The sequence below is a fragment of the Petromyzon marinus genome, chromosome 17 (assembly GCF_048934315.1).
Source record: "Petromyzon marinus isolate PM22_M1 ecotype Great Lakes invasive population chromosome 17, UKy_Petmar_22M1.pri1.0, whole genome shotgun sequence".
NCBI lineage: Eukaryota > Metazoa > Chordata > Hyperoartia > Petromyzontiformes > Petromyzontidae > Petromyzon > Petromyzon marinus.
Window position 1 is genome coordinate 8,218,893 of NC_133683.1, and position 21,660 is coordinate 8,240,552.

Below are 21,660 nucleotides of genomic sequence, written 5' to 3' on the forward strand. Positions count from 1 at the left end.
AATTGAATGGTGCAACTGATTTTGCTGTGCTATGTTAAATCAGATATTTGCATGACTGCATTTGTTTTATTTTGTGAATAGCAAAAAGCATTCAATCCCATAATACATGTTGTTTTATTGGTCGCCCGTCCATTTCATATCCCATAGCTTAACGACTCATATATTTGGATTCCTCTCGACGAGGCGAGCAGTACGAGTACCACCTTGATGGGACTGGGACGTTTCCTTCCGGAGTTATTACCAAAAAAACACAAACATCCCAGAATCCTCTCGGTTTGGGGTCAAAATGTTGTCGCTTATTAAATCCCATAAGAAACGTCGCATCGAATAAATGTGATTGAATTCTCCCCGTCTGGACGACCGGAATTGAATGGTGCAACTGATTTTTCTGTGCTGTGTTAAATCAGATATTTGCATGACAGCTTTTGTTTTATTTTGTGAATAGCAAAAAGCATTCAACCCCATAATACATGTTGTTTTATTGGTCGCCCGTCCATTTCATATCCCATAGCTGAACGACTCAGATATTTGTATTCCTCTCGACGAGGCGAGCAGTACGAGTACCACCTTGATGGGTCTGCAACGTTGCCTTCTAGAGTTATTACCAAAAAACCACAAACATCCCAGAATCCTCTCGGTTTGGGGTCAAAATGTTGTCGCTTATTAAATCCCATAAGAAACGTCGCATCGAAAAAATGTGATTGAATTCTCCCCATCTGAACGAGCGGAATTGAATGGTGCAACTGATTTTGCTGTGCTGTGTTAAATCAGATATTTGCATGACTGCGTTTGTTTTATTTTGTGAATAGCAAAAAGCATTCAACCCCATAATACATGTTGTTTTATTGGTCGCTCGTCCATTTGATATCCCATAGCCTAACGACTCATATATTTGGATTTCTCTCGACGAGGCGAGCAGTACGAGTACCACCTTGATGTGTCTGCGACGTTTCCTTCCAGAGTTATTACCAAAAAAACACAAACATCCCAGAATCCTCTCGGTTTGGGGTCAAAATGTTGTCGCTTATTAAATCCCATAAGAAACGTCGCATCGAATAAATGTGATTGAATTCTCCCCATCTGGACGAGCGGAATTGAATGGTGCAACTGATTTTGCTGTGCTATGTTAAATAAGATATTTGCATGACTGCGTTTGTTTTATTTTGTGAATATCAAAAAGCATTCAACCCCATAATACATGTTGTTTTATTGGTCGCCCGTCCATTTCATATCCCATAGCTTAACGACTCATATATTTGGATTCCTCTCGACGAGGCGAGCAGTACGAGTACCACCTTGATGGGTCTGCGACATTTCCTTCCAGAGTTATTACCAAAAAACAACAAACATCCCAGAATCCTCTCGGTTTGGGGTCAAAATGTTGTCGCTTATTAAATCCCATAAGAAACGTTGCATCGAACAAATGTGATTGAATTCTCCCCGTCTGGACGAGCGGAATTGAATGGTGCAACTGATTTTGCTGTGCTGTGTTAAATCAGATATTTGCATGACAGCTTTTGTTTTATTTAGTGAATAGCAAAAAGCATTCAACCCCATAATACATGTTGTTTTATTGGTCCCTCATCCATTTTATATCCCATAGCTTAAAGACTCTTATATTTGGATTCCTCTCGACGAGGCGAGCAGTACGAGTACCACCTTGATGGGTCTGCGAAGTTTCCTTCCAGAGTTATTACCAAAAAAACACAAACATCCCAGAATCCTCTCGGTTTGGGGTCAAAATGTTGTCGCTTATTAAATCCCATAAGAAACGTCGCATCGAATAAACGTGATTGAATTCTCCCCATCTGGATGAGCGGAATTGAATGGTGCAACTGATTTTGCTGTGCTGTGTTAAATCAGATATTTGCATGACAGCTTTTGTTTTATTTTGTGAAAAGCAAAAAGCATTCAACCACATAATACATATTTTTTTTATTGGTCGCTCGTCCATTTCATATCTCATAGCTTAACGACTCATATATTTGGATTTCTCTCGACGAGGCGAGTAGTACGAGTACCACCTTGATGGGTCTGGGACGTTTCCTTCCAGAGTTATTACCAAAAAAACACAAACATCCCAGAATCCTCTCGGTTTGGGGTCAAAATGTTGTCGCTTATTAAATCCCATGAGAAACGTCGCATCGAAAAAATGTGATTGAATTCTCCCCGTCTGGACGAGCGGAATTGAATGGTGCAACTTATTTTTCTGTGCTGTGTTAAATCAGATATTTGCATGACAGCTTTTGTTTTATTTTGTGAATAGCAAAAAGCATTCAACCCCATAATACATGTTGTTTTATTGGTCGCCCGTCCATTTCATATCCCATAGCTTAACGACTCATATATTTGGATTTCTCTCGACGAGGCGAGCAGTACGAGTACCACCTTGATGGGTCTGGGACGTTTCCTTCCAGAGTTATTACCAAAAAAACACAAACATCCCAGAATCCTCTCGGTTTGGGGTCAAAATGTTGTCGCTTATTAAATCCCATGAGAAACGTCGCATCGAAAAAATGTGATTGAATTCTCCCCGTCTGGACGAGCGGAATTGAATGGTGCAACTTATTTTTCTGTGCTGTGTTAAATCAGATATTTGCATGACAGCTTTTGTTTTATTTTGTGAATAGCAAAAAGCATTCAACCCCATAATACATGTTGTTTTATTGGTCGCCCGTCCATTTCATATCCCATAGCTTAACGACTCATATATTTGGATTCCCCTCGACGAGGCGAGCAGCACGAGTACCACCTTGATGGGTCTGCGACATTTCCTTCCAGAGTTATCACCAAAAAACAACAAACATCCCAGAATCCTCTCGTTTTGGGGTCAAAATGTTGTCGCTTATTAAATCCCATAAGAAACGTTGCATCGAACAAATGTGATTGAATTCTCCCCGTCTGGACGAGCGGAATTGAATGGTGCAACTGATTTTGCTGTGCTGTGTTAAATCAGATATTTGCATGACAGCTTTTGTTTTATTTTGTGAATAGCAAAAAGTATTCAACCCCATAATACATGTTGTTTTATTGGTCCCTCATCCATTTTATATCCCATAGCTTAAAGACTCTTATATTTGGATTCCTCGCGACGAGGCGAGCAGTACGAGTACCACCTTGATGGGTCTGCGAAGTTTCCTTCCAGAGTTATTACCAAAAAAACACAAACATCCCAGAATCCTCTCGGTTTGGGGTCAAAATGTTGTCGCTTATTAAATCCCATAAGAAACGTCGCATCGAATAAACGTGATTGAATTCTCCCCATCTGGATGAGCGGAATTGAATGGTGCAACTGATTTTGCTGTGCTGTGTTAAATCAGATATTTGCATGACAGCTTTTGTTTTATTTTGTGAAAAGCAAAAAGCATTCAACCCCATAATACATGTTTTTTTTATTGGTCGCTCGTCCATTTCATATCTCATAGCTTAACGACTCATATATTTGGATTCCTCTCGACGAGGCGAGCAGTACGAGTACCACCTTGATGGGTCTGGGACGTTTCCTTCAAGAGTTATTACCAAAAAAACACAAACATCCCAGAATCCTCTCGGTTTGGGGTCAAAATGTTGTCGCTTATTAAATCCCATGAGAAACGTCGCATCGAAAAAATGTGATTGAATTCTCCCCGTCTGGACGAGCGGAATTGAATGGTGCAACTTATTTTTCTGTGCTGTGTTAAATCAGATATTTGCATGACAGCTTTTGTTTTATTTTGTGAATAGCAAAAAGCATTCAACCCCATAATACATGTTGTTTTATTGGTCGCCCGTCCATTTCATATCCCATAGCTTAACGACTCATATATTTGTATTCCTCTCGACGAGGCGAGCAGTACGAGTACCCCTTGATGGGTCTGCGACGTTTCCTTCCAGAGTTATTACCAAAAAACAACAAACATCCCAGAATCCTCTCGGTTTGGGGTCAAAATGTTGTCGCTTATTAAATCCCATAAGAAACGTTGCATCGAACAAATGTGATTGAATTTTCCCCGTCTGGACGAGCGGAATTGAATGGTGCAACTCATTTTGCTGTGCTGTATTAAATCAGATATTTGCATGACAGCTTTTGTTTTATTTTGTGAATAGCAAAAAGCATTCAACCCCATAATACATGTTGTTTTATTGGTCCATCATCCATTTTATATCCCATAGCTTAAAGACTCTTATATTTGGATTCCTCTCGACGAGGCGAGCAGTACGAGTACCACCTTGATGGGTCTGCGAAGTTTCCTTCCAGAGTTATTACCAAAAAAACACAAACATCCCAGAATCCTCTCGGTTTGGGGTCAAAATGTTGTCGCTTATTAAATCCCATAAGAAACGTCGCATCGAATAAACGTGATTGAATTCTCCCCATCTGGATGAGCGGAATTGAATGGTGCAACTGATTTTGCTGTGCTGTGTTAAATCCGATATTTGCATGACAGCTTTTGTTTTATTTTGTGAAAAGCAAAAAGAATTCAACCCCATAATACATGTTTTTTTATTGGTCGCTCGTCCATTTCATATCTCATAGCTTAACGACTCATATATTTGGATTCCTCTCGACGAGGCGAGCAGTACGAGTACCACCTTGATGGATCTGGGACGTTTCCTTCCAGAGTTATTACCAAAAAAACACAAACATCCCAGAATCCTCTCGGTTTGGGGTCAAAATGTTGTCGCTTATTAAATCCCATGAGAAACGTCGCATCGAAAAAATGTGATTGAATTCTCCCCGTCTGGACGAGCGGAATTGAATGGTGCAACTTATTTTTCTGTGCTGTGTTAAATCAGATATTTGCATGACAGCTTTTGTTTTATTTTGTGAATAGCAAAAAGCATTCAACCCCATAATACATGTTGTTTTATTGGTCGCCCGTCCATTTCATATCCCATAGCTTAACGACTCATATATTTGGATTTCTCTCGACGAGGCGAGCAGTACGAGTACCACCTTGATGGGTCTGGGACGTTTCCTTCCAGAGTTATTACCAAAAAAACACAAACATCCCAGAATCCTCTCGGTTTGGGGTCAAAATGTTGTCGCTTATTAAATCCCATGAGAAACGTCGCATCGAAAAAATGTGATTGAATTCTCCCCGTCTGGACGAGCGGAATTGAATGGTGCAACTTATTTTTCTGTGCTGTGTTAAATCAGATATTTGCATGACAGCTTTTGTTTTATTTTGTGAATAGCAAAAAGCATTCAACCCCATAATACATGTTGTTTTATTGGTCGCCCGTCCATTTCATATCCCATAGCTTAACGACTCATATATTTGGATTTCTCTCGACGAGGCGAGCAGTACGAGTACCACCTTGATGGGTCTGGGACGTTTCCTTCCAGAGTTATTACCAAAAAAACACAAACATCCCAGAATCCTCTCGGTTTGGGGTCAAAATGTTGTCGCTTATTAAATCCCATGAGAAACGTCGCATCGAAAAAATGTGATTGAATTCTCCCCGTCTGGACGAGCGGAATTGAATGGTGCAACTTATTTTTCTGTGCTGTGTTAAATCAGATATTTGCATGACAGCTTTTGTTTTATTTTGTGAATAGCAAAAAGCATTCAACCCCATAATACATGTTGTTTTATTGGTCGCCCGTCCATTTCATATCCCATAGCTTAACGACTCATATATTTGGATTCCCCTCGACGAGGCGAGCAGTACGAGTACCACCTTGATGGGTCTGCGACATTTCCTTCCAGAGTTATCACCAAAAAACAACAAACATCCCAGAATCCTCTCGTTTTGGGGTCAAAATGTTGTCGCTTATTAAATCCCATAAGAAACGTTGCATCGAACAAATGTGATTGAATTCTCCCCGTCTGGACGAGCGGAATTGAATGGTGCAACTGATTTTGCTGTGCTGTGTTAAATCAGATATTTGCATGACAGCTTTTGTTTTATTTTGTGAATAGCAAAAAGTATTCAACCCCATAATACATGTTGTTTTATTGGTCCCTCATCCATTTTATATCCCATAGCTTAAAGACTCTTATATTTGGATTCCTCTCGACGAGGCGAGCAGTACGAGTACCACCTTGATGGGTCTGCGAAGTTTCCTTCCAGAGTTATTACCAAAAAAACACAAACATCCCAGAATCCTCTCGGTTTGGGGTCAAAATGTTGTCGCTTATTAAATCCCATAAGAAACGTCGCATCGAATAAACGTGATTGAATTCTCCCCATCTGGATGAGCGGAATTGAATGGTGCAACTGATTTTGCTGTGCTGTGTTAAATCAGATATTTGCATGACAGCTTTTGTTTTATTTTGTGAAAAGCAAAAAGCATTCAACCCCATAATACATGTTTTTTTTATTGGTCGCTCGTCCATTTCATATCTCATAGCTTAACGACTCATATATTTGGATTCCTCTCGACGAGGCGAGCAGTACGAGTACCACCTTGATGGGTCTGGGACGTTTCCTTCCAGAGTTATTACCAAAAAAACACAAACATCCCAGAATCCTCTCGGTTTGGGGTCAAAATGTTGTCGCTTATTAAATCCCATGAGAAACGTCGCATCGAAAAAATGTGATTGAATTCTCCCCGTCTGGACGAGCGGAATTGAATGGTGCAACTTATTTTTCTGTGCTGTGTTAAATCAGATATTTGCATGACAGCTTTTGTTTTATTTTGTGAATAGCAAAAAGCATTCAACCCCATAATACATGTTGTTTTATTGGTCGCCCGTCCATTTCATATCCCATAGCTTAACGACTCATATATTTGTATTCCTCTCGACGAGGCGAGCAGTACGAGTACCCCTTGATGGGTCTGCGACGTTTCCTTCCAGAGTTATTACCAAAAAACAACAAACATCCCAGAATCCTCTCGGTTTGGGGTCAAAATGTTGTCGCTTATTAAATCCCATAAGAAACGTTGCATCGAACAAATGTGATTGAATTTTCCCCGTCTGGACGAGCGGAATTGAATGGTGCAACTCATTTTGCTGTGCTGTGTTAAATCAGATATTTGCATGACAGCTTTTGTTTTATTTTGTGAATAGCAAAAAGCATTCAACCCCATAATACATGTTGTTTTATTGGTCCATCATCCATTTTATATCCCATAGCTTAAAGACTCTTATATTTGGATTCCTCTCGACGAGGCGAGCAGTACGAGTACCACCTTGATGGGTCTGCGAAGTTTCCTTCCAGAGTTATTACCAAAAAAACACAAACATCCCAGAATCCTCTCGGTTTGGGGTCAAAATGTTGTCGCTTATTAAATCCCATAAGAAACGTCGCATCGAATAAACGTGATTGAATTCTCCCCATCTGGATGAGCGGAATTGAATGGTGCAACTGATTTTGCTGTGCTGTGTTAAATCCGATATTTGCATGACAGCTTTTGTTTTATTTTGTGAAAAGCAAAAAGAATTCAACCCCATAATACATGTTTTTTTATTGGTCGCTCGTCCATTTCATATCTCATAGCTTAACGACTCATATATTTGGATTCCTCTCGACGAGGCGAGCAGTACGAGTACCACCTTGATGGGTCTGGGACGTTTCCTTCCAGAGTTATTACCAAAAAAACACAAACATCCCAGAATCCTCTCGGTTTGGGGTCAAAATGTTGTCGCTTATTAAATCCCATGAGAAACGTCGCATCGAAAAAATGTGATTGAATTCTCCCCGTCTGGACGAGCGGAATTGAATGGTGCAACTTATTTTTCTGTGCTGTGTTAAATCAGATATTTGCATGACAGCTTTTGTTTTATTTTGTGAATAGCAAAAAGCATTCAACCCCATAATACATGTTGTTTTATTGGTCGCCCGTCCATTTCATATCCCATAGCTTAACGACTCATATATTTGGATTTCTCTCGACGAGGCGAGCAGTACGAGTACCACCTTGATGGGTCTGGGACGTTTCCTTCCAGAGTTATTACCAAAAAAACACAAACATCCCAGAATCCTCTCGGTTTGGGGTCAAAATGTTGTCGCTTATTAAATCCCATGAGAAACGTCGCATCGAAAAAATGTGATTGAATTCTCCCCGTCTGGACGAGCGGAATTGAATGGTGCAACTTATTTTTCTGTGCTGTGTTAAATCAGATATTTGCATGACAGCTTTTGTTTTATTTTGTGAATAGCAAAAAGCATTCAACCCCATAATACATGTTGTTTTATTGGTCGCCCGTCCATTTCATATCCCATAGCTTAACGACTCATATATTTGGATTTCTCTCGACGAGGCGAGCAGTACGAGTACCACCTTGATGGGTCTGGGACGTTTCCTTCCAGAGTTATTACCAAAAAAACACAAACATCCCAGAATCCTCTCGGTTTGGGGTCAAAATGTTGTCGCTTATTAAATCCCATGAGAAACGTCGCATCGAAAAAATGTGATTGAATTCTCCCCGTCTGGACGAGCGGAATTGAATGGTGCAACTTATTTTTCTGTGCTGTGTTAAATCAGATATTTGCATGACAGCTTTTGTTTTATTTTGTGAATAGCAAAAAGCATTCAACCCCATAATACATGTTGTTTTATTGGTCGCCCGTCCATTTCATATCCCATAGCTTAACGACTCATATATTTGGATTCCCCTCGACGAGGCGAGCAGTACGAGTACCACCTTGATGGGTCTGCGACATTTCCTTCCAGAGTTATCACCAAAAAACAACAAACATCCCAGAATCCTCTCGTTTTGGGGTCAAAATGTTGTCGCTTATTAAATCCCATAAGAAACGTTGCATCGAACAAATGTGATTGAATTCTCCCCGTCTGGACGAGCGGAATTGAATGGTGCAACTGATTTTGCTGTGCTGTGTTAAATCAGATATTTGCATGACAGCTTTTGTTTTATTTTGTGAATAGCAAAAAGTATTCAACCCCATAATACATGTTGTTTTATTGGTCCCTCATCCATTTTATATCCCATAGCTTAAAGACTCTTATATTTGGATTCCTCTCGACGAGGCGAGCAGTACGAGTACCACCTTGATGGGTCTGCGAAGTTTCCTTCCAGAGTTATTACCAAAAAAACACAAACATCCCAGAATCCTCTCGGTTTGGGGTCAAAATGTTGTCGCTTATTAAATCCCATAAGAAACGTCGCATCGAATAAACGTGATTGAATTCTCCCCATCTGGATGAGCGGAATTGAATGGTGCAACTGATTTTGCTGTGCTGTGTTAAATCAGATATTTGCATGACAGCTTTTGTTTTATTTTGTGAAAAGCAAAAAGCATTCAACCCCATAATACATGTTTTTTTTATTGGTCGCTCGTCCATTTCATATCTCATAGCTTAACGACTCATATATTTGGATTCCTCTCGACGAGGCGAGCAGTACGAGTACCACCTTGATGGGTCTGGGACGTTTCCTTCCAGAGTTATTACCAAAAAAACACAAACATCCCAGAATCCTCTCGGTTTGGGGTCAAAATGTTGTCGCTTATTAAATCCCATGAGAAACGTCGCATCGAAAAAATGTGATTGAATTCTCCCCGTCTGGACGAGCGGAATTGAATGGTGCAACTTATTTTTCTGTGCTGTGTTAAATCAGATATTTGCATGACAGCTTTTGTTTTATTTTGTGAATAGCAAAAAGCATTCAACCCCATAATACATGTTGTTTTATTGGTCGCCCGTCCATTTCATATCCCATAGCTTAACGACTCATATATTTGTATTCCTCTCGACGAGGCGAGCAGTACGAGTACCCCTTGATGGGTCTGCGACGTTTCCTTCCAGAGTTATTACCAAAAAACAACAAACATCCCAGAATCCTCTCGGTTTGGGGTCAAAATGTTGTCGCTTATTAAATCCCATAAGAAACGTTGCATCGAACAAATGTGATTGAATTTTCCCCGTCTGGACGAGCGGAATTGAATGGTGCAACTCATTTTGCTGTGCTGTGTTAAATCAGATATTTGCATGACAGCTTTTGTTTTATTTTGTGAATAGCAAAAAGCATTCAACCCCATAATACATGTTGTTTTATTGGTCCATCATCCATTTTATATCCCATAGCTTAAAGACTCTTATATTTGGATTCCTCTCGACGAGGCGAGCAGTACGAGTACCACCTTGATGGGTCTGCGAAGTTTCCTTCCAGAGTTATTACCAAAAAAACACAAACATCCCAGAATCCTCTCGGTTTGGGGTCAAAATGTTGTCGCTTATTAAATCCCATAAGAAACGTCGCATCGAATAAACGTGATTGAATTCTCCCCATCTGGATGAGCGGAATTGAATGGTGCAACTGATTTTGCTGTGCTGTGTTAAATCCGATATTTGCATGACAGCTTTTGTTTTATTTTGTGAAAAGCAAAAAGAATTCAACCCCATAATACATGTTTTTTTATTGGTCGCTCGTCCATTTCATATCTCATAGCTTAACGACTCATATATTTGGATTCCTCTCGACGAGGCGAGCAGTACGAGTACCACCTTGATGGGTCTGGGACGTTTCCTTCAAGAGTTATTACCAAAAAAACACAAACATCCCAGAATCCTCTCGGTTTGGGGTCAAAATGTTGTCGCTTATTAAATCCCATGAGAAACGTCGCATCGAAAAAATGTGATTGAATTCTCCCCGTCTGGACGAGCGGAATTGAATGGTGCAACTTATTTTTCTGTGCTGTGTTAAATCAGATATTTGCATGACAGCTTTTGTTTTATTTTGTGAATAGCAAAAAGCATTCAACCCCATAATACATGTTGTTTTATTGGTCGCCCGTCCATTTCATATCCCATAGCTTAACGACTCATATATTTGTATTCCTCTCGACGAGGCGAGCAGTACGAGTACCACCTTGATGGGTCTGCAACGTTGCCTTCCAGAGTTATTACCAAAAAACCACAAACATCCCAGAATCCTCTCGTTTTGGGGTCAAAATGTTGTCGCTTATTAAATCCCATAAGAAACGTCGCATCGAATAAATGTGATTGAATTCTCCCCGTCTGGACGAGCGGAATTGAGTGGTGCAACAGATTATTCTGTGCTGTGTTAAATCAGATATTTGCATGACAGCTTTTGTTTCATTTTGTGAATAGCAAAAAGCATTCAACCCCATAATACATGTTGTTTTATTGGTCGCTCGTCCTTTTGATATCCCATAGCTTAACGACTCATATATTTGGATTCCTCTCGACGAGGCGAGCAGTACGAGTACCACCTTGATGGGTCTGCGACGTTTCCTTCCAGAGTTATTACCAAAAAAACACAAACATCCCAGAATCCTCTCGGTTTGGGGTCAAAATGTTGTCGCTTATTAAATCCCATAAGAAACGTCGCATCGAATAAATGTGATTGAATTCTCCCCGTCTGGACGAGCGGAATTGAGTGGTGCAACAGATTATTCTGTGCTGTGTTAAATCAGATATTTGCATGACAGCTTTTGTTTCATTTTGTGAATAGCAAAAAGCATTCAACCCCATAATACATGTTGTTTTATTGGTCGCCCGTCCATTTCATATCCCATAGCTTAACGACTCATATATTTGTATTCCTCTCGACGAGGCGAGCAGTACGAGTACCACCTTGATGGGTCTGCAACGTTGCCTTCCAGAGTTATTACCAAAAAACCCCGAACATCCCAGAAACCTCTCGGTTTGGGGTCAAAATGTTGTCGCTTATTAAATCCCATAAGAAACGTCGCATCGAATAAATGTGATTGAATTCTCCCCGTCTGGACGAGCGGAATTGAGTGGTGCAACAGATTATTCTGTGCTGTGTTAAATCAGATATTTGCATGACAGCTTTTGTTTCATTTTGTGAATAGCAAAAAGCATTCAACCCCATAATACATGTTGTTTTATTGGTCGCTCGTCCATTTGATATCCCATAGCTTAACGACTCATATATTTGGATTCCTCTCGACGAGGCGAGCAGTACGAGTACCACCTTGATGGATCTGCGACATTTCCTTCCAGAGTTATTACCAAAAAACTACAAACATCCCAGAATCCTCTCGGTTTGGGGTCAAAATGTTGTCGCTTATTAAATCCCATAAGAAACGACGCATCGAATAAATGTGATTGAATTCTCCCCATCTGGACGAGCGGAATTGAATGGTGCAACTGATTTTGCTGTGCTATGTTAAATCAGAGATTTGCATGACTGCGTTTGTTTTATTTTGTGAATAGCAAAAAGCATTCAACCCCATAATACATGTTGTTTTATTGGTCGCTCGTCCATTTGATATCCCATAGCTTAACGACTCATATATTTGGATTCCTCTCGACGAGGCGAGCAGTACGAGTACCACCTTGATGGGTCTGCGACGTTTCCTTCCAGAGTTATTACCAAAAAAACACAAACATCCCAGAATCCTCTCGGTTTGGGGTCAAAATGTTGTCGCTTATTAAATCCCATAAGAAACGTCGCATCGAATAAATGTGATTGAATTCTACCCATCTGGACGAGCGGAATTGAATGGTGCAACTGATTTTGCTGTGCTATGTTAAATCAGATATTTGCATGACTGCATTTGTTTTATTTTGTGAATAGCAAAAAGCATTCAACCCCATAATACATGTTGTTTTATTGGTCGCCCGTCCATTTCATATCCCATAGCTTAACGACTCATATATTTGGATTCCTCTCGACGAGGCGAGCAGTACGATTACCACCTTGATGGGTCTGCGACGTTTCCTTCCAGAGTTATTACCAAAAAAACACAAACATCCCAGAATCCTCTCGGTTTGGGGTCAAAATGTTGTCGCTTATTAAATCCCATAAGAAACGTCGCATCGAAAAAATGTGATTGAATTCTCCCCATCTGAACGAGCGGAATTGAATGGTGCAACTGATTTTGCTGTGCTCTGTTAAATCAGATATTTGCATGACTGCGTTTGTTTTATTTTGTGAATAGCAAAAAGCATTCAACCCCATAATACATGTTGTTTTATTGCTCGCTCGTCCATTTGATATCCCATAGCTTAACGACTCATATATTTGGATTCCTCTCGACGAGGCCAGCAGTAGGAGTACCACCTTGATGGGTCTGCGACGTTTCCTTCCAGAGTTATTACCAAAAAAACACAAACATCCCAGAATCCTCTCGGTTTGGGGTCAAAATGTTGTCGCTTATTAAATCCCATAAGAAACGTCGCATCGAATAAATGTGATTGAATTCTCCCCGTCTGGACGAGCGGAATTGAGTGGTGCAACAGATTATTCTGTGCTGTGTTAAATCAGATATTTGCATGACAGCTTTTGTTTCATTTTGTGAATAGCAAAAAGCATTCAACCCCATAATACATGTTGTTTTATTGGTCGCTCGTCCATTTGATATCCCATAGCTTAACGACTCATATATTTGGATTCCTCTCGACGAGGCGAGCAGTACGAGTACCACCTTGATGGGTCTGCGACGTTTCCTTCCAGAGTTATTACCAAAAAAACACAAACATCCCAGAATCCTCTCGGTTTGGGGTCAAAATGTTGTCGCTTATTAAATCCCATAAGAAACGTCGCATCGAATAAATGTGATTGAATTCTACCCATCTGGACGAGCGGAATTGAATGGTGCAACTGATTTTGCTGTGCTATGTTAAATCAGATATTTGCATGACTGCATTTGTTTTATTTTGTGAATAGCAAAAAGCATTCAACCCCATAATACATGTTGTTTTATTGGTCGCCCGTCCATTTCATATCCCATAGCTTAACGACTCATATATTTGTATTCCTCTCGACGAGGCGAGCAGTACGAGTACCACCTTGATGGGTCTGCAACGTTGCCTTCCAGAGTTATTACCAAAAAACCACAAACATCCCAGAATCCTCTCGGTTTGGGGTCAAAATGTTGTCGCTTATTAAATCCCATAAGAAACGTCGCATCGAATAAATGTGATTGAATTCTCCCCGTCTGGACGAGCGGAATTGAGTGGTGCAACAGATTATTCTGTGCTGTGTTAAATCAGATATTTGCATGACAGCTTTTGTTTCATTTTGTGAATAGCAAAAAGCATTCAACCCCATAATACATGTTGTTTTATTGGTCGCTCGTCCATTTGATATCCCATAGCTTAACGACTCATATATTTGGATTCCTCTCGACGAGGCGAGCAGTACGAGTACCACCTTGATGGATCTGCGACATTTCCTTCCAGAGTTATTACCAAAAAACTACAAACATCCCAGAATCCTCTCGGTTTGGGGTCAAAATGTTGTCGCTTATTAAATCCCATAAGAAACGACGCATCGAATAAATGTGATTGAATTCTCCCCATCTGGACGAGCGGAATTGAATGGTGCAACTGATTTTGCTGTGCTATGTTAAATCAGAGATTTGCATGACTGCGTTTGTTTTATTTTGTGAATAGCAAAAAACATTCAACCCCATAATACATGTTGTTTTATTGGTCGCTCGTCCATTTGATATCCCATAGCTTAACGACTCATATATTTGGATTCCTCTCGACGAGGCGAGCAGTACGAGTACCACCTTGATGGGTCTGCGACGTTTCCTTCCAGAGTTATTACCAAAAAAACACAAACATCCCAGAATCCTCTCGGTTTGGGGTCAAAATGTTGTCGCTTATTAAATCCCATAAGAAACGTCGCATCGAATAAATGTGATTGAATTCTCCCCGTCTGGACGAGCGGAATTGAGTGGTGCAACAGATTATTCTGTGCTGTGTTAAATCAGATATTTGCATGACAGCTTTTGTTTCATTTTGTGAATAGCAAAAAGCATTCAACCCCATAATACATGTTGTTTTATTGGTCGCTCGTCCTTTTGATATCCCATAGCTTAACGACTCATATATTTGGATTCCTCTCGACGAGGCGAGCAGTACGAGTACCACCTTGATGGGTCTGCGACGTTTCCTTCCAGAGTTATTACCAAAAAAACACAAACATCCCAGAATCCTCTCGGTTTGGGGTCAAAATGTTGTCGCTTATTAAATCCCATAAGAAACGTCGCATCGAATAAATGTGATTGAATTCTCCCCGTCTGGACGAGCGGAATTGAGTGGTGCAACAGATTATTCTGTGCTGTGTTAAATCAGATATTTGCATGACAGCTTTTGTTTCATTTTGTGAATAGCAAAAAGCATTCAACCCCATAATACATGTTGTTTTATTGGTCGCCCGTCCATTTCATATCCCATAGCTTAACGACTCATATATTTGTATTCCTCTCGACGAGGCGAGCAGTACGAGTACCACCTTGATGGGTCTGCAACGTTGCCTTCCAGAGTTATTACCAAAAAACCCCGAACATCCCAGAAACCTCTCGGTTTGGGGTCAAAATGTTGTCGCTTATTAAATCCCATAAGAAACGTCGCATCGAATAAATGTGATTGAATTCTCCCCGTCTGGACGAGCGGAATTGAGTGGTGCAACAGATTATTCTGTGCTGTGTTAAATCAGATATTTGCATGACAGCTTTTGTTTCATTTTGTGAATAGCAAAAAGCATTCAACCCCATAATACATGTTGTTTTATTGGTCGCTCGTCCATTTGATATCCCATAGCTTAACGACTCATATATTTGGATTCCTCTCGACGAGGCGAGCAGTACGAGTACCACCTTGATGGATCTGCGACATTTCCTTCCAGAGTTATTACCAAAAAACTACAAACATCCCAGAATCCTCTCGGTTTGGGGTCAAAATGTTGTCGCTTATTAAATCCCATAAGAAACGACGCATCGAATAAATGTGATTGAATTCTCCCCATCTGGACGAGCGGAATTGAATGGTGCAACTGATTTTGCTGTGCTATGTTAAATCAGAGATTTGCATGACTGCGTTTGTTTTATTTTGTGAATAGCAAAAAGCATTCAACCCCATAATACATGTTGTTTTATTGGTCGCTCGTCCATTTGATATCCCATAGCTTAACGACTCATATATTTGGATTCCTCTCGACGAGGCGAGCAGTACGAGTACCACCTTGATGGGTCTGCGACGTTTCCTTCCAGAGTTATTACCAAAAAAACACAAACATCCCAGAATCCTCTCGGTTTGGGGTCAAAATGTTGTCGCTTATTAAATCCCATAAGAAACGTCGCATCGAATAAATGTGATTGAATTCTACCCATCTGGACGAGCGGAATTGAATGGTGCAACTGATTTTGCTGTGCTATGTTAAATCAGATATTTGCATGACTGCATTTGTTTTATTTTGTGAATAGCAAAAAGCATTCAACCCCATAATACATGTTGTTTTATTGGTCGCCCGTCCATTTCATATCCCATAGCTTAACGACTCATATATTTGGATTCCTCTCGACGAGGCGAGCAGTACGATTACCACCTTGATGGGTCTGCGACGTTTCCTTCCAGAGTTATTACCAAAAAAACACAAACATCCCAGAATCCTCTCGGTTTGGGGTCAAAATGTTGTCGCTTATTAAATCCCATAAGAAACGTCGCATCGAAAAAATGTGATTGAATTCTCCCCATCTGAACGAGCGGAATTGAATGGTGCAACTGATTTTGCTGTGCTCTGTTAAATCAGATATTTGCATGACTGCGTTTGTTTTATTTTGTGAATAGCAAAAAGCATTCAACCCCATAATACATGTTGTTTTATTGCTCGCTCGTCCATTTGATATCCCATAGCTTAACGACTCATATATTTGGATTCCTCTCGACGAGGCCAGCAGTAGGAGTACCACCTTGATGGGTCTGCGACGTTTCCTTCCAGAGTTATTACCAAAAAAACACAAACATCCCAGAATCCTCTCGGTTTGGGGTCAAAATGTTGTCGCTTATTAAATCCCATAAGAAACGTCGCATCGAATAAATGTGATTGAATTCTCCCCGTCTGGACGAGCGGAATTGAGTGGTGCAACAGATTATTCTGTGCTGTGTTAAATCAGATATTTGCATGACAGCTTTTGTTTCATTTTGTGAATAGCAAAAAGCATTCAACCCCATAATACATGTTGTTTTATTGGTCGCTCGTCCATTTGATATCCCATAGCTTAACGACTCATATATTTGGATTCCTCTCGACGAGGCGAGCAGTACGAGTACCACCTTGATGGGTCTGCGACGTTTCCTTCCAGAGTTATTACCAAAAAAACACAAACATCCCAGAATCCTCTCGGTTTGGGGTCAAAATGTTGTCGCTTATTAAATCCCATAAGAAACGTCGCATCGAATAAATGTGATTGAATTCTACCCATCTGGACGAGCGGAATTGAATGGTGCAACTGATTTTGCTGTGCTATGTTAAATCAGATATTTGCATGACTGCATTTGTTTTATTTTGTGAATAGCAAAAAGCATTCAACCCCATAATACATGTTGTTTTATTGGTCGCCCGTCCATTTCATATCCCATAGCTTAACGACTCATATATTTGTATTCCTCTCGACGAGGCGAGCAGTACGAGTACCACCTTGATGGGTCTGCAACGTTGCCTTCCAGAGTTATTACCAAAAAACCACAAACATCCCAGAATCCTCTCGGTTTGGGGTCAAAATGTTGTCGCTTATTAAATCCCATAAGAAACGTCGCATCGAATAAATGTGATTGAATTCTCCCCGTCTGGACGAGCGGAATTGAGTGGTGCAACAGATTATTCTGTGCTGTGTTAAATCAGATATTTGCATGACAGCTTTTGTTTCATTTTGTGAATAGCAAAAAGCATTCAACCCCATAATACATGTTGTTTTATTGGTCGCTCGTCCATTTGATATCCCATAGCTTAACGACTCATATATTTGGATTCCTCTCGACGAGGCGAGCAGTACGAGTACCACCTTGATGGATCTGCGACATTTCCTTCCAGAGTTATTACCAAAAAACTACAAACATCCCAGAATCCTCTCGGTTTGGGGTCAAAATGTTGTCGCTTATTAAATCCCATAAGAAACGACGCATCGAATAAATGTGATTGAATTCTCCCCATCTGGACGAGCGGAATTGAATGGTGCAACTGATTTTGCTGTGCTATGTTAAATCAGAGATTTGCATGACTGCGTTTGTTTTATTTTGTGAATAGCAAAAAGCATTCAACCCCATAATACATGTTGTTTTATTGGTCGCTCGTCCATTTGATATCCCATAGCTTAACGACTCATATATTTGGATTCCTCTCGACGAGGCGAGCAGTACGAGTACCACCTTGATGGGTCTGCGACGTTTCCTTCCAGAGTTATTACCAAAAAAACACAAACATCCCAGAATCCTCTCGGTTTGGGGTCAAAATGTTCTCGCTTATTAAATCCCATAAGAAACGTCGCATCGAATAAATGTGATTGAATTCTACCCATCTGGACGAGCGGAATTGAATGGTGCAACTGATTTTGCTGTGCTATGTTAAATCAGATATTTGCATGACTGCATTTGTTTTATTTTGTGAATAGCAAAAAGCATTCAACCCCATAATACATGTTGTTTTATTGGTCGCCCGTCCATTTCATATCCCATAGCTTAACGACTCATATATTTGGATTCCTTTCGACGAGGCGAGCAGTACGAGTACCACCTTGATGGGTCTGCGACGTTTCCTTCCAGAGTTATTACCAAAAAAACACAAACATCCCAGAATCCTCTCGGTTTGGGGTCAAAATGTTGTCGCTTATTAAATCCCATAAGAAACGTCGCATCGAAAAAATGTGATTGAATTCTCCCCATCTGAACGAGCGGAATTGAATGGTGCAACTGATTTTGCTGTGCTCTGTTAAATCAGATATTTGCATGACTGCGTTTGTTTTATTTTGTGAATAGCAAAAAGCATTCAACCCCATAATACATGTTGTTTTATTGCTCGCTCGTCCATTTGATATCCCATAGCTTAACGACTCATATATTTGGATTCCTCTCGACGAGGCCAGCAGTAGGAGTACCACCTTGATGGGTCTGCGACGTTTCCTTCCAGAGTTATTACCAAAAAAACACAAACATCCCAGAATCCTCTCGGTTTGGGGTCAAAATGTTGTCGCTTATTAAATCCCATAAGAAACGTCGCATCGAATAAATGTGATTGAATTCTCCCCGTCTGGACGAGCGGAATTGAGTGGTGCAACAGATTATTCTGTGCTGTGTTAAATCAGATATTTGCATGACAGCTTTTGTTTCATTTTGTGAATAGCAAAAAGCATTCAACCCCATAATACATGTTGTTTTATTGGTCGCTCGTCCATTTGATATCCCATAGCTTAACGACTCATATATTTGTATTCCTCTCGACGAGGCGAGCAGTACGAGTACTACCTTGATGGGTCTGCAACGTTGCCTTCCAGAGTTATTACCAAAAAAACCACAAACATCCCAGAATCCTCTCGGTTTGGGGTCAAAATGTTGTCGCTTATTAAATCCCATAAGAAACGTCGCATCGAAAAAATGTGATTGAATTCTCCCCATCTGATCGAGCGGAATTGAATGGTGCAACTGATTTTGCTGTGCTGTGTTAAATCAGATATTTGCATGACTGCGTTTGTTTTATTTTGTGAATAGCAAAAAGCATTCAACCCCATAATACATGTTGTTTTATTGGTCGCTCGTCCATTTGATATCCCATAGCTTAACGACTCATATATTTGGATTCCTCTCGACGAGGCGAGCAGTACGAGTACCACCTTGATGGGTCTGCGACGTTTCCTTCCAGAGTTATTACCAAAAAAACACAAACATCCCAGAATCCTCTCGGTTTGGGGTCAAAATGTTGTCGCTTATTAAATCCCATAAGAAACGTCGCATCGAATAAATGTGATTGAATTCTCCCCATCTGGACGAGCGGAATTGAATGGTGCAACTGATTTTGCTGTGCTATGTTAAATCAGATATTTGCATGACTGCGTTTGTTTTATTTTGTGAATAGCAAAAAGCATTCAACCCCATAATACATGTTGTTTTATTGGTCGCCCGTCCATTTCATATCCCATAGCTTAACGACTCATATATTTGTATTCCTCTCGACGAGGCGAGCAGTACGAGTACTACCTTGATGGGTCTGCAACGTTGCCTTCCAGAGTTATTACCAAAAAAACCACAAACATCCCAGAATCCTCTCGGTTTGGGGTCAAAATGTTGTCGCTTATTAAATCCCATAAGAAACGTCGCATCGAAAAAATGTGATTGAATTCTCCCCATCTGATCGAGCGGAATTGAATGGTGCAACTGATTTTGCTGTGCTGTGTTAAATCAGATATTTGCATGACTGCGTTTGTTTTATTTTGTGAATAGCAAAAAGCATTCAACCCCATAATACATGTTGTTTTATTGGTCGCTCGTCCATTTGATATCCCATAGCTTAAAGACTCATATATTTGGATTCCTCTCGACGAGGCGAGCAGTACGAGTACCACCTTGATGGGTCTGCGACGTTTCGTTCCAGAGTTATTACCAAAAAAACACAAACATACCAGAATCCTCTCGGTTTGGGGTCAAAATGTTGTCGCTTATTAAATCCCATAAGAAACGTCGCATCGAATAAATGTGATTGAATTCTCCCCATCTGGACGAGCGGAATTGAATGGTGCAACTGATTTTGCTGTGCTGTGTTAAATCAGATATTTGCATGACTGCGTTTGTTTTATTTTGTGAATAGCAAAAAGCATTCAACCCCATAATACATGTTGTTTTATTGGTCGCTCGTCCATTTGATATCCCATAGCTTAACGACTCATATATTTGGATTCCTCTCGACGAGGCGAGCAGTACGAGTACCACCTTGATGGGTCTGCGACGTTTCCTTCCAGAGTTATTACCAAAAAAACACAAACATCCCAGAATCCTCTCGGTTTGGGGTCAAAATGTTGTCGCTTATTAAATCCCATAAGAAACGTCGCATCGAAAAAATGTGATTGAATTCTCCCCATCTGAACGAGCGGAATTGAATGGTGCAACTGATTTTGCTGTGCTCTGTTAAATCAGATATTTGCATGACTGCGTTTGTTTTATTTTGTGAATAGCAAAAAGCATTCAACCCCATAATACATGTTGTTTTATTGCTCGCTCGTCCATTTGATATCCCATAGCTTAACGACTCATATATTTGGATTCCTCTCGACGAGGCCAGCAGTAGGAGTACCACCTTGATGGGTCTGCGACGTTTCCTTCCAGAGTTATTACCAAAAAAACACAAACATCCCAGAATCCTCTCGGTTTGGGGTCAAAATGTTGTCGCTTATTAAATCCCATAAGAAACGTCGCATCGAATAAATGTGATTGAATTCTCCCCGTCTGGACGAGCGGAATTGAGTGGTGCAACAGATTATTCTGTGCTGTGTTAAATCAGATATTTGCATGACAGCTTTTGTTTCATTTTGTGAATAGCAAAAAGCATTCAACCCCATAATACATGTTGTTTTATTGGTCGCTCGTCCATTTGATATCCCATAGCTTAACGACTCATATATTTGTATTCCTCTCGACGAGGCGAGCAGTACGAGTACTACCTTGATGGGTCTGCAACGTTGCCTTCCAGAGTTATTACCAAAAAAACCACAAACATCCCAGAATCCTCTCGGTTTGGGGTCAAAATGTTGTCGCTTATTAAATCCCATAAGAAACGTCGCATCGAAAAAATGTGATTGAATTCTCCCCATCTGATCGAGCGGAATTGAATGGTGCAACTGATTTTGCTGTGCTGTGTTAAATCAGATATTTGCATGACTGCGTTTGTTTTATTTTGTGAATAGCAAAAAGCATTCAACCCCATAATACATGTTGTTTTATTGGTCGCTCGTCCATTTGATATCCCATAGCTTAACGACTCATATATTTGGATTCCTCTCGAC